Source organism: Gekko japonicus, unplaced genomic scaffold (genome assembly GCF_001447785.1).
Source record: "Gekko japonicus isolate JY-2015 unplaced genomic scaffold, Gekko_japonicus_V1.1 scaffold3055, whole genome shotgun sequence".
NCBI lineage: Eukaryota > Metazoa > Chordata > Lepidosauria > Squamata > Gekkonidae > Gekko > Gekko japonicus.
The window spans coordinates 104954-121824 of record NW_015173769.1 but is presented as its reverse complement, the minus strand read 5'-3'; the positions used below and the strand labels follow the sequence as shown (position 1 = coordinate 121824).

The window sequence follows — 16871 nt, the reverse complement described above, 5'->3', positions numbered from 1 at the left end:
CTTCCTCAGCTGCTAAGACTTTGATTGCGTCCAGCTGGAAAGATCCCAACCCAATATCTACTAAACGATGGATCATGAAACTATGGGACTTCCTAACAATGGACAAAATATCGGATACTATACAAAGAATGGAGGAACGAGGACTTACCACGAATTTATTGGCCAAATGGCTTCCATTTTTGGACTACATGCATGATGAGAGTTCACCACCTCGATGCAATATGCCTGCAAAATATAAAGAAATACTTACCTGTTTGTAAAACCTACTTGACATTTAAAAGAAAACATTGTTTATTCTTTATTTATTTCTACTTTTACTAACATTACTTGGTAACAACCACCTAGTTCATGATTTAATGTTACTAGTTATAGTTATGATTTGTTGTATGTAAGTGTTATATAAAATGAAAATAAAAATATTTTTTTGGGGAAAGGAAGGGCCAATATCATAATGCCCCTATATAAATCAATGGTGCGACCTCATTTGGAATACTGTGTGCAGTTCTGGTCACCACACCTTAAAAAGGATATTATAGCTTTGGAAAAAGTGCAGAAAAGGGCAACTCGAATGATAAAAGGGTTGGAACACTTTCCCTATGAGGAAAGGTTAAAGCGCTTAGGGCTCTTTAGCTTGGAGAAAAGACGACTGAGGGGTGACATGATCGAGGTTTATAAGATTATGCATGGGAAAGAGCAGGTAAAGAAAGAGGTACTTTTCTCCCTTTCTCACAATACAAGAACCCGTGGGCACTCCATGAAATTGCTGAGCGGTCGGGTTAGAACGGATAAAAGGAAGTACTTATTCACCCAAAGAGTGATTAACACATGGAATTCACTGCCACAGGAAGTGGTGGGTGCTACAAGCATGGACGGCTTCAAAAGGGAATTAGATAAGCATATGGAGCAGAGGTCCATCAGTGGCTATTAGCCACAAGGTATAGATAGGGTCTCTGGGGCAAGTGATGCTGTGTCTTCTTGGTGTTTGGGGGCAGTCAACAGTGGGAGGGCTTCTAATGTCCTGGCCCCACTGGTAAACCTCCTGATGGCACCTGGTATTTCTGGCCACTGTGTGACAGAATGTTGGACTGGATGGGCCTTTGTCCTGATCCAACATTGGCATGTCTTATGTTCTTATGTCCACCAGAGGGCACTGCGTTTAAGGTTCCAGAATCGATTGGCGCTCCCAAGTCTTAAGGAGGCCAGGCTGGGGACAACCAGGGCACGGGCTTTCTCGATGGCGGCTCCATCCTGGTGGAATGAGCTCCCAGAGGAGATCAGGGCCCTGCGGGACGTATTACAGTTCCGCAGGGCCTGTAAAGCAGAGCTTTTCCACCAGGCTTTTAGAGTCACCGCCACCATTAACAACTAGGATAGAAGCCCCCTGCCCTGAAATGTACCCTAAGAGCCTAAAGCAGCTGCTGGAAAGATACTGAAGACATCTATAGAAGACCTGCAAGCCGGCCATGGGATGAGAGACAGTTGATGGAAGCCATCATGAATGTTGTTGTTCTGTAAGCTGCCCTGGGCCGGCTTAGGCTGGGAGGGCGGGGTATAAATCTGATTAATTAAAGAAATAAATATTAGATATTCTGTGGAAAGGTGGAGGGGTGGTTAAGATCAGCCAAGCAGGACAAGGTCGAAGGGCCGTCAGTCCTTTTCTACTGCAGTCACATAGGTAGCTTTGGACCTTACCAGGTCTCCCAGATGCTAACAGGATCTCTCTTTTTATTCCAGCAGAGGATGATCAGAGGAATGAAGTGGGTAAGGAAGTTCATCAGCAAATGCCAGATAAAGTTAAAAATGAAGACTTGAAAGAAAACGTTGGAAATCGAGGAGGACTGATGAGAAAGAAAGGCAGCCATATGGTTGAGAAGAGAGATGGAAAACAGCATAATGTACATATTCCCAAGCACAGGATAATGAAGGCAAGTAAATCCATTTGGTGTGAAAAGTACTTCAGAAACAAATCACAGCTCTTTGGACACCAAATAAAACACAGAGTCGAGAAACCTTTTGAATGCTCAAAATGTGGAAAGAGATTCAGTCAGAGTAGTAATCTCCAGCAGCATCAGAGAACCCACACAGGGGAGAAACCTAGAACCCACTCAGGGGAGAAACCTTTTGAATGCTCAGAGTGTCGAAAGAGATTCAGTCGGAGTGGCACTCTTCAACTTCATCAAAGAACCCACTCAGGGGAGAAACCTTTTGAATGCTCAGAGTGTGGAAAGAGATTCCGTCAGAGTAGTCATCTCCATCAGCATCAGAGAACCCACTCAGGGGAGAAATCTTTTGAATGCTCAGAGTGTGGAAAGAGATTCAGTCAGAGTAGCAGTCTTCAAGTGCATCAGAGAACCCACACAGCGGAGAAACCTTTCAGTCAGAGTAGTAATCTCCAGCAGCATCAGAGAACCCACACAGGGGAGAAACCTTTCGAATGCTCAGAGTGTGGAAAGAGATTCAGTCACAGTAGCACTCTTCAGAGGCACCAGAGAACCCACACGGGGGAGAAACCTTTTGAATGCTCAGAGTGTGGAAAGAGATTCAGTCACAATGGCCGTCTTCGGTATCATCAAAGAACTCACACAGGGGAGAAACTTTTTGAATGCTCAGAGTGTGGAAAGAGATTCCGTCAGAGTAGTAATCTCCATCAGCATCAGAGAACCCACACAGGGAAGAAACCTTTTGAATGCTCAGAGTGTGGAAAGAGATTCAGTCAGAGTAGCCATCTTGAACGCCATCTAAGAACCCACATGCTAGCCAAATTGCCTCAATTTTTTAGTAACTGTGGAGATTTATGAATTATTAAAATGCAATAAGCATTAATTATAGGACCATAACTCTTGTATACCAGAGTATGATTTCCCAGTTCCCAGGAGTAGACGCTGAGGCTAGATTACTAAACGATGGCTTGCTGCTGATATTTGGCACATTCTTTAAAAAAACAATTTTGACTGTTTTAAGACAAAACACACAAACACATAAGAGTAATAATAGTAACGATGTGTCTCTTAAACTACCTCATACCTATATAACTAAATACCATCTTTCTACCATAATATGTTTACAAGCCTACATTTAACACTACTTTTAAGTCTATTTTTGATCATTAAGTAATATCTAAATATTCCACTATCTCAATAGGTTAACACGTTTTCTACTAGTTACACATTTGTCTAAGCATTCCACAATATTCTTCCATAACGTACATTTAAATACCATCTCTACAATGGTCTATTAGCAGCCTTACCTAAATCTATAAACAATCTTATTCAAATATTCATTCATAGGTATTTTCTCAACCAGTCTATTTTATACAATTTATTCTCTTATTACAAAACTATCTAAAACATTTAAAATTAATCTTCCCTTAAGTAATTTTAATGTGAACTGTAATTTTATAAATGTATAAGAACATATTCTCTAGCCTAACTTAACAAGTAAGCTGAGGGTCTCTGGATCAGTCTTATCAACAGTTCCCTCAAATGTTCTTAATTTATTTTCTTATAAAGAGGCTATATAAAAACGTTTACAATTGACCTTTCCTTAGATGTTTTTGGTATAAGCTATAATTTTCTCTTAACCAGTTAAACATAAACTAGGGTCTCTAAACCAGTCCTAACAAAAGTTCCCTGGGGGGGGGGTTGTGTGTGGCAGCAGTCCTTCCAGTCGGCTGCAGCTCTTTCGCTCTCCTGCTACCCCCAACGGAAAAACAACGTTTACTCTACAAAAACAAGGTAACTTAACAAAAACTATCAATGGCAGCCAATGGAAGAACCCGAGGAAAAAAAGATGTTAAAAAGTCACCTCTTAAACTACTAATGAAGGAAACTACTGACTCCGAAGAGTCAGAGCGAGACTTTTCATTGCTAGAGGAAATGGCTGCAGCAGGAGGGGATATAAATGTAAATTACCAAGCTCCATTTGCACAGGCGTTAAAAGAAATAAAGGAGGAGATTAAAAGTGAGATAAAGGCTTTGTCTTCTGATGTGGGACAATTAAGAAAAGAATTTGCCCAGCTCAAGTGTGCCATCGACCCAATAAATCAGAAACTAGATGAACTGGCTTCAGCTGTAAAAACGACGGAGAAGAAGGCAGACTCTGCACTTCAGATTGCTAGAAAAGTTTCGGATGATTTATCAGAGATACAAATGTTTGAAAAATGGGCCAAGATCAGAATTGTACTTCAGGAGACGAGACTAAGGGAAAGAAAAGCGAAGTTACGGGGAGTTTCCTCCAACTTTTGTGCAATGGGACACCTAAAGGAGGAATTAAACAAATGGCTTCTACAGACGCTGCGGTCAGAGGGTGCAACAGAGACTCTGGAAGAGATAATTACCTCGGCTTTCCGGATCAACATTTCAAAGAGAGCCCCCCCAGAAGTTCCGCAGGATATTATCATCGAATTCAAAGAGCTCAATATAAGGAATAAACTTTTTAAAATAGCTTGAGAAAAAAAGGGTTTCCTCCTTGAAGACACATGCGTGTTTTTATATGCTGACGTCATCCCAGAGGTGCTGATTGTAAGACAAAGTTTGCGGGAAATGGCTAAAACATTGAGAGAAAAGGAAATACCATATAGATGGTTAGCACTTGGACATTTGGCTATTAATATAAATAATAAAACATTCACAGCAGATAATGAGATGACGGGGGGAAACTTGTTGAAGCTGCTATGAAATTTAAAGATGGCGAGCTGTGAGGGGAACAATATACTTTGGTATTGATAGTTAGGCTATAGGGTAAGTAAGAGGAAATACTTGTAAGCAGTAAGAGGAAATACTTGTAAGCAGGATATATTAGTATAAGAGTAGACTGTATCTCCAAACATGTTTAAGCAGGACAGGAATATGGAAGAGGTGTTTATTTTGAAGTTTAGAGTTTGTATTGTCAGAACTGGGTGTAGCAAAGAGGCGAAGAGCGTGCCCCCCCCAAGACCTCTGTATATAGGGAGAGAGGTGATTTGACCTCTCACTGCAGAGGGGTTCTCTATAGCGCCCATAATCGGAGGCAACCCTTTCAACTTTTCGTTTCAGGTACAGAATAAGAGGAAATAAAATAGTATTATGCGAGTTAGAAGGAACTGTAGTTTTTGAGTGGTATTATGAGGATTTATAAGTTATGGGGAAGTTGGATGGGATCCACAAACGGGTAAGATAGGGGCATAAGAAAAGAAGAGGGACTAAAAGAGAGAAAAATGTTTGGCTGTTGTGATAGTAATCTCAGATGGAGTTTTTTGTTCTTTTGTTTGTTTGTTTCACGATTGTTAAAAATGGGAAATGAGCATATCAATAAGATGAATAGTGAATTATGTTTGTGTTGGACGGATATACTCAATAAAAATGTAAATTAAAAAAAAAAGTTCCCTAAACCATTCTTAGGAGCTGTGGTGGCTCAAGTGGTTAAGACGCTGAACTGCAGGCTGTGGAAGGTCAGTAGTTCAGCGGTTCAAGACCCGGGTGCCGCATGATGGGGTGAGCTCCCATCTCTAGTTCCAGCTCCTGCCAACCTAGCAGTTCGAAAGCAAGAAATTGCAAGTAGATAAATAGGGACCACTTCGGTGGGAAGGTAACAGCGTTCCGTGCGCCTTGGTGTTTAGTCACGCCGGCCCCATGACCACGGAAACGTCTTCGGACAGCGCTGGCTCTTCGGCTTTGAAACGGAGATGAGCACCGCAACCCTAGAGTCGGATTCGACTGGCTTTTGAGCAAGGGAACCTTTACCTTTAAACCATTCTTATTTATATATCTTATTTTTTTTCTTTTTGTAATGTCTTCTTTTTATTAAAGTCTTAATTCTACGCCTTTCCCCCTTGTATGTGAAAGGCTTTCTTCTATAATTCGTCATCTGTATTCAGATTTTAAGGTAGCTGAGGATTCCATGAATTCTTTTTCATCTTTTTTTCTGGTGCATTTTCCCCTTTGTAACTTTAAGGATTCCAGAGTTTGACATCCATTTGGTAGATCTGTTGTTCTCACTGTAGAGATCAGCTTGATTCTCACTGTAAATTAGTTAATCTTGATTGTAGTATTGTCCTGCATCTTGCACAGTTGGGTGCTGAGGTTCTTTTTCTCTGTGATTTCGGTCAGCTTGACTGTAGTGTTGTTCTCCTTCTTGCACAGTTTGGTGCTTGGCTTTCTTACTAGTAGTTTGGCTTGATGTAATAACTTCTTTGTCTAATATTAGTTCAAAAGCCTCTTTGACTGCCAGATCCACTGCTTCAAAAATTACAGCCTGGAGCTCCTCCCAAAAGATTTGAAGCGCGTCAGTTTCCATGGAGCTATCCATATCTAGATATTCTGGCATGCTTTTCTGTGTGTCTTGATCACCCATTTTAATACAATAACAAGAGTCTCAATTCAGCCCAGCCAAGCCCAAAGTCTCTACAAATTGTTTATCGATTGTCTCTTCCAAGATTACCGCCTTTACCAGATAGTAGTTCCCCTAGGTACACCAGCAAGCAAAAATCCTTCGCAGCTTTATAGTGGAGTCTAAACACAGTGAGCTTCTTGCTTTCAGCAGTAAAGCATGATGTCACAAGAAATTGTCGCAAAGTCGAGAATTCAGTTCTAAATATCTTTCTTTTTTAAGAAGAAAGTTTATAGTTCTTTTGTAGAAGCTCAAAAAAAGTCTCTCTTTGCCCCAAAAGATGTTTAACTCTACGCTCCTTCCATAGCTCGTACCTCGTCCCAGCCGCTTCAAGGAAAAAGAAGGGGGGGAATTCCGCCTCTCCTTTCTTTGTCGATTAAAACATTTAAAGGGGCTTAACCAAAAAAGTCATCAAGTTTTTCAGTGTTGCTTTTACAGGTACTTATGGTGCATATCTTCATCAAAGTTAGGGATGACGTTCAGAATCACATTGGGCCCATTGTTTAATCTGGAGAGGAATATGTGCCTCTTTTGGTGATGGTAATACCTGGTGTGGGGGGGAGCTGTTCATGGCATCTGTGTAGGAACTTTTTGTCCTCTTAGTTGAGCATGTCTTCCCTCTGTGATCTGCTGCTCTTTCCGCATGTATGGAGGTCAGGGCTGCTGCTCTGCATTCTGCTGCTGGAGATGCAGGAGCAAAAGGCTTCTTGTAGTCCAGGAGTCCACCTCTGGTTTTGGGATGCTGCTTAGACACAAGGTTTCCCTTAGCTAAAGGACATCCCTTCAGTCCAGTATAAAGGCACTGTCTTTGGGCTACAGCATTATGTATTGCCCTGACACACTTTCTTTCCAGTTCAGCAAGGCAGTCGAATGTAAGAGTCTGTATTAATGCCATTTGAAGCAGCTGCTTGGCAACACACAGGGGAGAAACCTTTTAAGTGCTCAGAGTGTTGAAAGAGATTCAGTCAGATTGACACTCTTTTATTGCAACAAGGAATCCAGAACAAGGAGAAACGATGTTAACTGCTTAGCCATGAAAAGAGCTTTTATCCTGGCAAAAACAGTTCATTTCCCAAATCATATGCAGCAGTAGACAAGTTGAGAGGGTAACATATTTTTTTTTGTAAAATCGTTTTATTTCCCTCTCCTAAAAAGGAGAGACATTCCGCTTTTCCAGAAAAATAGGGAGGGTATATAGAGGGACAAAGAAAAGTTTGAGTGATGTTAAACACTGGTATATTAATCTGTTAGCATTAAGGTTAAAGTCTACATCAAGGTTTCTGGCTTCTTCTGTAGTTGGATAAACATCTGGTACTTCGCACTTGTCAAATCAGGCAATTAGTATGTTAGTAAAGTCCTTTTGGGATTAGTAATTCTTCTTTGGCACATCCAGATAAGTCTTTAAATTTTGTAATGTTTTCCTTTATTTTCTCGCAAGTTGTACTTTGGACCTCCGGCTGCTCCTTTTTTCCCCTCTTCTTTCACCTCTCCTTCTGAACTATTGCTCTCATCGCTTCTTCCCGACATCCACTCGGCGAGCTCTGCATCTTCTTCTGCATTGGCATGCCTCTTCAAAAAGTCTCTTGCCTTCAAGATAGAGTCAATCTTTTCTCTTCTGTCTTTGTACTTGCAAACCAATCCTTCTGGCGTTAACCACCTGTAACTTATCTTATGTTTTTGTAAGAACAAAGTCAGTCCTTTATATTCTTTTCTTTTCATTCTAATTTCAAATGGAATATCTTTCAAGACTCGGATTGGTTGATCTCCAATTCTCAAGGGTGTTGCTGAAACTGCTTTTAAGATTTGATCTCGGAGACGCTGTTTAGCAAATTTCACAACCACTTCTGCTGGCAGCTTATTCTTTTTTGTAAAGTTGGAGTAGGCTCTGGAGGCCAAGTCCATCTCTTCATTTTTTCCGCTTTGCTGCCAATCAGTGGGAGAGGGTAACATATTTACAGCCTCTCGCCTACTGGTTATAACCATAGAATGATCAGCCGACATCCTTAATTCACAAACATTTTTACCTGGGAATCAGTTCTAGAGAGGCATTTCTCAACCCTCATTCCTCCCCAGTCCAGCCTGCTGTGAGCTTTTTGGAGGTCTCGCCACTTTGAAACCCAAAGAATTCTGGCAGTAGGATTAATTTGGGCTGAAAAGGATAGGTTGTGTCCCCTAACCCAACAACTCAGTAAGTTCTAATGGGTCAGCCCCCCTCCTCTACAACAGCGAGTATTGTGGAAATGGACTAGTATCCATGGTGAACCTTGTGGGGCATGAATTCTCCAGTTCAAATTATCCTCACCCCACCCCCAGAGTCTTGTAGAAAAAATCAGGAGGGAGAAGTAGGATTCCCTCCTCTTGCTCTGAATACCACCACTGCCACCAGCTGTGCATGTGCTGGAAATGACCTGGACTAAGCCCTGGGCCAAGGTGTACTCCCCCCACATTCTTCTCCTCAGAGTTCCCCTTGAATTCTTCCATTGAGATTGGGCCTTTATGGCACCAACTGACAAAATTCTCTTTCTGTCTCCTCAATTTATTTTGGAGATGTATCCGCATTAGAGTTGGTAACAGGTCTGAAGGGGAAAAAATATCCTGCCTCATTCCCAGAGACTTAATGTGTGTGGAAATGGGTATCTGAAGAGATAAATAGCATCCTGTAAAGCCTCTGTTAAACAGACACGACACTGTTTTTGTCCAGGCAGTTGGCGTCTCTAGATGAAGTGTTTCTTTCTATATCAGAGAAAACAATACTCAGCTAAGGAATAGTCACAGCTCATTAAAGATATTATTGTTTGTATCAGATAGATTAGACTTTGTGTTTCCTGTGCTTTGCAGGCTCTTTGAACTCTCCCCGGCTGAGATTGAGTGGATTGAAAATTCAGAGATTTGCATTTAAGGGGATTGCCCAGTTGGTCTGCATACCTGTTGTATCAACTTGATTATGTATTTTATATTTTGATATGCTTCCTGTGTGTGACTCCACCATATGATAAATAGTTATAATAATGTGCTTTGTGGGGGGTTTCTTACTGAGTGTCAGGACCCACAGTCAAACAACAGAGCACACGCTTCTTCGAAGGTTTTACTTTATTGTTAGAACTATGGTAGCATAGACTCAGGCACTGTTAGGAATAACTACATCATAGAAAGCTGAGAGAGATATAGGGTATTTAAAAGGCCCCACACACACACACCTATGGGCCAATCGGCCTGACTCCCACGGGCGGGAAAGAGGACCAAGGCAGTTAGAGCCGAGGCTGGGAAACGGAACTAGTCTCATGGTTAATTGATGGGAAGACACTACACAGGCTGGCTACAAGGTCAGTGATAATGAGGGGGAGAAGCGAAAAGAAAGGAATGCGGCAGCAACTGGCACACAGGTCATGAAAGCGAACCCTGTGCCCATAAACTATACAGCAGCATAGCTGACACTGAGTGGAACTTCATGAAATGTGTCAAAGGTTAGTGTGATGCTGGCCCCTGTGGCTTGGAGGGGCACCTCACCCCCCCAATACTCCCCTTCTCCTCCTCTTGGCATCCCCCGTATCCTCTCCCCTTTCCCTGCCTCGTTCTCTCCTTCTCAGCCTTTCACCAACCTGCCAGTTATCGCTGCTGGGAGCAGGGGGCGGGGCTTGTTGCATGTGCCCACCCCCTGGGCTCTTTACTGCCGGAGCTCCACTCCTGTGTGCTCCTGCAGGAAATGACCCCTGTCTGTGAGGTAGGATAGGCTGAACTTGTGAGACTGGCCCAGAATCAGCCAGAGGGCTTCCACAGCAGGATTGGAATTTGAACCTGGGTCTCTGAGACCCGACTCTTACGCTCTAACTGATAAGCCACACTGGCTTTCATAGGGTGGCTACTGTTGATCAGGATCAAGCAGCCAGTCCTGGGTGAAAGTGCAACTATTCCCTGAAAGGACGGAGGTGATGTTGGTTGGGAAGGCGGGGGTCTTGATTGAAGGACATTCTGCTCCCCACTTCTGATGGTGTTCAGCTGGCCCTTGCTGACTCAGTTAGGGGACTTGGGGCCATATACTAGATCCAGTGTTATTGCTGAAGAAGCAAGTTCACAGAGCTGCCAATGATGCTTCCTCCCAACTCAGCTCTGCCCAGACGATGGCCCCTTGCCTTGATCCGGTTGATCTGTGGCCACCTGGATCGACGCCACGGTGTCATCCAGAATAGACTGTTCTATGTCCATGGGTTCAGGCGGGTTGCCGTGTTCATCCAAAGCAGCAGAACAAAGACTGAGTCCACCAAAGTTTAAGACCAACAAAGTTCTATTCTGGGTATATGCTCTTGTTCAGATAGAAGTATGCCTGCACACGAAAGCTTATACCCAGAATAAAACTTTGTCCTAAAGGCACCACTGGACCCAAACTTTGTTGCACTGTCCTCAAAATCAATTCAGAAACTTCAGTTATAGAATCATAGAATCACAAAGTGGGAAGGGGCCATACAGGCAATCTAGTCCAACCCCCTGCTCAATGCAGGATCAGCCTACAGTACCTCTAAGAAGTGTTTGTCCAGACGCTGCTTAAAGATGGGCAGGGAGGGGGAGCTCACCAGCTCCCAAGGAAGCTGATTCCACTGTTGCACAACTCTTACAGTCAAAATGTTTTTCCTAATATCCAGCCGGAACCTTCCTGCCCCCGATCATCCTCATCGTTCTTCTCTGCACGCGCTCCATTCTGTCCAGATCCTTTTTGAGGTAAGGTCTCCAGAACTGCACACAATACTGCAGGTGCAGCCTGACCAATGCAGTGTGCAGTGGGACTATGACATCTTGTGATTTGGATGTGATGCCTCCGTTGATACACCCCAAGACTGCATTAGCCTTTTTTGTCGCTGCATCACACTGGCTGCTCATATTTAACTTTTGGTCCACCCTTACCCCAAGTTATTGTTCACACACACACACACTGCTACTCCCATCTAGTATGCATGTTCCACATTTTTGTTACTCAGATGTAGAACTCTGCACTTACCCTTATTCTTGTTCACATCCGCCCACTTCTCCAGCTTGTTCAGATCTCGTTAAATTCTATCTTCTGGTGTGTTTGCTTCTCTTCCCAATTTAGTGTCATCTGCAGATTTAATAAACGCCTGCTTCAGTAACATCACTTGGGCAGTCACTATGGCTGTTCGAGTACCACCGCGGTCGAGGTGAGCTCTCGACCTTTATCCCAGCTCCCGCCCACCCAGCGGTTCGAAAAGCAATTAGTTGCAAGTAGATAAATGGGTACCCACCCTTAGTAGGGTGGGGGGCACCCTGCCTGATGTGGATGGTCAGCGGCGGCGAACAAGAATGCGGCTCGGAGATCGGAGGTGGCCTGGCGTGCCAAAGCCAAGTGAAGCGCCGAGTGCCAAAGCTGAGAAACATCCCAAACACCACCACAAGGGTGCTGATAGGTAACCCCTACCCCATATAACTCTGTGGCCCTAGTTAGGGAAACTTGTGTGATTAGCACCAATTGTAAGCCGCTCTGAGACCCTCTGTGAAAAAGAAGATTCGAGCGGGATATAAAGTTGAAGGTTAAATTAAAAAATAAATAAATTTATAAAAATGTTGAAAAGTACGGGGCCCTGAACCGAGCCCTGTGGCACCCCACTGGACACCTCCCTCCATTCAGGTGAAATGCTATTGACAACTGTTCTCTGAGTGTGGTTCTCCAACCAGTTCCGTATCCACCTAACTATCCTACAGTCCACAGTCTTTTAGTTTACCCAACAGAACATCATGGGGAACCCTGCCAAAGGCTGAAATCCAGGTAAACAGCATCAACAGAATTCCCTAGATCCAGTAACTTTGTGACTCGATCAAAGAGGGAAAGGAAATGAGATTGGTCTGGCAGGACCTGTTGAGGACAAATCTGTGCTGACTTCCCCGGATCACTAAGTTATCCTTTAGATGCTTGCCGATGGCTTACTTTAAGATCTGCTCCAGTATCTTCTCTAGGATAGAGTTCAGACCGACTGACCTGTAGTTACCTGAGTCGTCCCTCCTTCCTTTTTTGAAAATTGGGATAACGTGTGCCCTCCTCCAGTCTTGTGGCACGTCTCCCGTCCTCCAAGAGGCCTGGAAGATGATGGACAAGGTCTCTGCAAGCCAGTTTGGTGTAGTGGTTAAGTGCACGGACTCTAATCTGGGAGAACCGGGTTTGATTCCCCACTCCTCCATGTGCAGCTGCTGGATGACCTTGGGCAAGCTGTAGTTCTGATAAGAGCTGTCCTTGAAAAAGAGCAATTTCTGTCAAGAGCTCCCTCAGCCCCACCTACTTCACAGGGTGTCTGTTGTGGGGATGGGAAGAGAAAGGAGTTTGTAAGCTGCTCTGAGACACCTGTGGGTTGTGAAGGGCAGGGTATAAATCCAATCTCTTCCTCTTCTTCTTCTCTAGAAATACTTGGGTGCATCCCATCTGGCCCTGGGGATTTGTATTCAGTGCAGCCAGCTGTTTCTCAACTACCTCTCTGTCCATGTCAACCAGCAGTCCAGATGCTGTGACTTGCCTACTATCATCTCTAGTTGAGTCTGTTCCCTTCTTCAGGCAAAAAACTGAGGCAAAATAGGCATCGAACATTTCTGCTTTCTTTCTGTCTTCTGTCAGAGTTTCTCCTCCTCCTTCAGTGGGGGAAGGCATCCAAACTGGTTAGGTCACACCTCCACTCGCTCTCATTGGTTCCAAGCTTCGTGTTCGTATTGGTCGTTATATGTTTGCTGGGTGTGGCTTTGCCCTGTTTGAACATATATAAGTAAGCACCGTTCTATGCAGTTTGTCTTGTGTTGTTATGAGCTGAATAAACATGGATCACTTGTTCAAGAGCTGCCTCGATCTCAGTTCATAATAGAGCCTTTGAGCTAATTGATCTAGGCATGGCGATGGCAGCAAGCTCAGCAAAAGCAGTGGCCCCAACAGCATGGGGGCAAGAGCAGCAGGCAGCAACAGCCCATCCAACAGCTGGAGCAAGGGAGCATCCCCGCGGTGAGGACTCAGCCACAGCTGGAACCTGGCTCCGGCGTGCTTGCCAGGCCATCAGGAGCTTCAAAGGGATGAGTGGAGAGGCTATAATCCCAAGGGAAATCTCTTCTCTGGGCTCAATTTTGGGTGCTTCCAGTAGCCATTTCAAGTACTGCCATTTCAAGTACTGCTGCCAGACTCAGCATGCAGAAGATGGCGGCCCCGCACTCCCCTCCCACATACACATTTTTCAGACACCCTCCTCCTGATTGGGCTCTTCATGGCTGGAGTCCGCGGCTGCCATACTATCAGCAGCCTTTCCTAGCTCCACCTCAAACATCAGATTGGCTCAGGTGAGCCCATACTCTTCTACAGGAGGAGGGTCAAAGCCGTGGAGGGGACGTGGTAGATATAAGAGCTTTGGTGCAGCACGTCCCTCCTCATCCTCTAGTGAGATGGCCAAGGATCCCTGATAACAGAGAAAAGTGCACATTCACATCTCACCGGCCACCCAGTGTCAAAATCAGGGAAGACATGGAGGAATCGGTAGTCAGATTGCCCTCTGCAAAGGAGCCAAGAACAGTGTTAAGCGATTATCATGGTTTGCAAGAGTCAGGGAAAGACCATGAGGACACTTTGTCTGTTGTTTCTACAGTGGCAAAAGGGACTGACAAGGAAGAAGGAGAATAGTCTGGGGAGGAGCCAGATAAGATATACAATCCCACCGGACTATTCCAGGCTGAGCATTTCCAAAGACTGCTCGAGAAAGTAATCACTACCTTGAATGACTCTCTGAAAAAACAGGAAGTTTCCTCTACTGCAGATTCAGAGGAACTGGATGAGAGAGGTTTTAAGAAGCCCCCTGAAAAACTGTCAGGGTGCCCTTTTCCCAAGAATGTATTACAGACTGAATGGGACGTACCAGGTTTTGGGTCTGCATTACAATCAGTTGCCAGAAAGTTCTATGTTTTACCAGAGAAGACTATGCAGGATTTAAAGGTTCCCTTAGTAGATGCACCTGTGGTTGCTTTCCATTCAAGAGCTATTCTGTCCAAGGATGGGGATAATGCCCTTAAGGGCTCTGTAGACAAAAAGAATGAATCTTTATTAAAGAAATCTCATGAGGCAACTTCTCTTGCCATCAGCTCATCAGCAGTACTTTCAAACTTTGCAAGGGGTAGTGTGATATGGGCAGACAATCTTATTCAACAAGGGGATTCAAATCTTCTAACATAGAAGAGAACACTGTTAAATATCCAGTTGTTGTTCAGTCGCACAGTCAACTCCGCCTCTTCGCGGCCCCATGGACCAGATCACGCCAGGCCTTCCGGTCTTCCGCCGTCCTCTGAAGTTTGCTCAATTTCATGTTTGTTGCATCTATGACACTGTCCAACCATCTCATCCTTTGATGTCTTCGTCTTCTTTGACCTTCAATCTTTCCGAGCATCAGGGTCTTCTCCAGTGAGTGCTCCCTTCTCATTGGGTGGCCAAAGTATTTGAGCTTCAGTTTCATTATCTGGCCTTCCAGGGAACAGGCAGGGTTGATTTCTTTTAGGATTGACTGATTTGATCTCCTTGCAGTCCAAGGGACTCTCAAGAGTCTTCTCCAGCACCATAGTTCAAAAGAATCTATTCTTCAGCGCTCAGCCTTCCTTATAGTTCAATTCTCGCAGCCATACATGACTACTGGGAATACCATTGCTTTGACCATGCAGACTTTTGTTGGCAGGGTGATGTCTCTTTAATATGCCGTCTAGGTTTGCCACCGCTTTCCTCCCAAGGAGCAGGCGTCTTTTAATTTCATAGCTGCAGTCACCGTCTATGACACTGTCTAGCCATCTCATCTTTTGCCAGAGGGCAGGCCAATTTATTGCGGATGCTTCACATAAGGGGCTCTAGAAAAGGTTCTGGTGGAGAAAAAAGAGAAGAAGGCAGCTATGCCATCCTCAACACAACTCAAGGATAGAGAGTATAGGAGGAAGAACCTGCAGCCCTTTCGATCCTTTTGGCCCTCCAATAGAGGCAGGGATCTCAAAGACTCCAGAGGAGGACGTCACTTTGGATACCATGCCAGAGGACATCACCGTCCGTTTCCCTACCAAAGGCAAAAGGATACAGACATTCAAGGGGAAAAAGCAGTCCACATGATGCCAGGATAGGGGGGTGGCTGTCAGGTTTCTTCCAGCAGTGGCAGCGAACTACTTCAGACAACTGTGTCCTATCAGTAGTAGAAAATGGATACAGAGTACAGTTCAAGAAAATGCTCCCTCGCCTTTTCATTTCATCGCCGGTACCTGAGGATCTCAGAAAGGCATTATTCCGGTGCTGTCTGTGGTTCTCCGGCGTAAGCCTGGCGGAACAGTTTCGTTTTGCAGGCCCTGCGGAATTTTGTTGCATCCTGCAGGTCCCGGATCTCATTTGGTCAAGAGTTCCACCAAGCTGGACCCGGGGCAAAAAAGGCCCGGCTCTGGTTGAGGACAACCAGATGTTTTTCGGGCCGAGGATCACCTGGAGGTTTTAATTAGAAGAGTGTAAAGCTCTCTGGGGGGACATACCCGGAGAGGCAGTCACAAAGGTGCCTTGGTCCCAGACGGCTTAGGACCTTAAAGTTCAAAACCAGCACCTGGAAACTAATCTGGTATTCCACTTGGAGCCAATGTTTCCGAGTGTCTGTAAGGCATCCCGCTGTTTTTTGCAGTACCGTTCCTTGTTTAATACCCGTTCTGGAGGCATTTTTGGCCTGGAGGGGACTAATAAAAGTGCAAGAGTTCTGTGTTTTCTTATGTGAGATATTACCCGTAAGTGTCTGTAATGCAGCCCACTGGTTTTTGTGGTACTACTGTTTGTTCAGTATCCATCTCGGCTTTTACCCAGTCCCCTGAATTTCCGTCATCCGAGACTGAAGTGACGTACTTGAGAATAAACCTTCCCAGAATTCAGTCACAGGACTTTTCCTTTCTGTTGCATGTCTGCAACCCTCCCTGTTCTCTCCCCTGACCTGGACAGCCTCACACGACCCCATCCTACCTAGAAAATAAGCAGGGTTGGCCCTGGCTGGAATTCTGGAAGGGTGACCTGACCTCCAAGGAATACCAGGGTCACAATGCAGAGGCAGGCAATGGCAAACCACCTCTGAAACTTCTCTTGCCTTGAAAAAACAACTCTAGTTCACCTCCTAGTGGTGCATCACACTAAAAGAGCTGGAACTTCTGGCTGACAGACAAATTTAGGATCTCTTGGCTACATTATTTATTGCCATAGGATAAATAAACACATTCCTACTCTCTCCCCCCAATTCAGAAGCAAACCCTTCCCCCCCCCCAAAGAGCCCAGGTGGCAGGTCCTTTTCTTTCCCGCTCCCGCCCAGACGCATCAGGGATGTGGGGGTTCTTCGATGGGCCAGGCTGCTGGCCCCAGAACAGCTCCCCATCATCCCCGCAGCTGAGCTTGGGGGCTCTGAGGGGTTCCTGCACCCCGCCTCTCTCTTTCAGGGGGCGGCTCGGGTGGGAAAGGCTTCTTGGGGTGCGGAAGGGAGCCCCCCCGC

The 16871-nt window shown here is 44.8% G+C and overlaps 1 pseudogene; it reads left to right on the top strand.

Moving 5' to 3' along the window:
* Positions 1-1919: 1919 nt before the first annotated feature.
* LOC107120755 overlaps positions 1920-16871 on the top strand; it is a 72580-nt pseudogene continuing 57628 nt past the window's right edge.